The sequence below is a fragment of the Pteropus alecto genome, unplaced genomic scaffold (genome assembly GCF_000325575.1).
Source record: "Pteropus alecto unplaced genomic scaffold, ASM32557v1 scaffold97, whole genome shotgun sequence".
Taxonomy (NCBI): domain Eukaryota; kingdom Metazoa; phylum Chordata; class Mammalia; order Chiroptera; family Pteropodidae; genus Pteropus; species Pteropus alecto.
This window is the reverse complement of record NW_006439713.1, coordinates 4,703,099-4,704,037: the sequence shown is the minus strand read 5'-3', so window position 1 is coordinate 4,704,037 and position 939 is coordinate 4,703,099. Positions and strand designations below refer to the sequence as shown.

The following is a 939-nucleotide window of genomic DNA, read 5'->3' as shown; positions in this document are numbered from 1 at the left end:
TTAAGAAACAGGAAGGCCCTACAGCCACAAGTGACCTGAGCCTCCAGGGGGACCTTTTCGGACTTAACACTGGCCTCTCCTTCCTGGAGAAGGTTCACTCGGGCTTTCTCCTCATGGCCCACCCAAAGCTTCTGGCACTTTCCTCCCCCTCCAGGTCCACTCCCCCCCCTCTTGAGAAACAGGAAGGCCCTACAGCCACAAGTGACCTGAGCCTCCAGGGGGACCTTTTCGGACTTAACACTGGCCTCTCCTTCCTGGAGAAGGTTCACTCGGGCTTTCTCCTCATGGCCCACCCAAAGCTTCTGGCACTTTCCTCCCCCTCCAGGTCCACTCCCCCCCGCTCCGCGCGCGCACGCACGCGCACGCACGCACACACACACACACACACCCTCCTTGCTGGCAGTCGATGTGCACACGGAGTCTCTGGCTGTGACCTGCCCGGCAGCCCAGAGTTTGTACCTCTGCGTAGAAGATGGGCCCACAGGCCTAGTTTCCAGGGCCTACTGGTCAAGCTGAGGTCTTTCCCGCGTGAGCAACATTGGAAATTAAAGAGCCTGAGGAAAACCGGGGTTAATGGAAAGAAACTATAAATGGCAAGAGTAACCGTTTCACTGCGAATACACATAGGATCTGGGGAACAGCAAATATCAGCAACAGTTTGACACTTAGTTGAATGCACTTGACTTACCATTTTGTTTAAATAACTACATCACTCCCTCCACCAACGCTCCCCCCAACCGTCTATTAAGGGCTTGGGGATTATAACATAACCATGGCATATTGGAAACTAAAAAGCAAATCCAATTTTATCACTCCGCCAGGTGCAAACGTTGTTTGGGGACTAATTGTTTTTTCCCAATGAAAGCGGCGACTATTAAATCCAGGTTCTTCACAGGGGAAGGGAGAGAGTGCTCCTCGGACCCCCTCGAATTGTAGCCA

The 939-nt window shown here is 52.9% G+C and overlaps 1 protein-coding gene across 1 annotated transcript in view; it reads left to right on the top strand.

Annotated features, from left to right (window-relative positions):
* Nucleotides 1–939, top strand: part of SIM2 (SIM bHLH transcription factor 2) — a 42,143-nt gene that overhangs the window by 38,088 nt on the left and 3,116 nt on the right.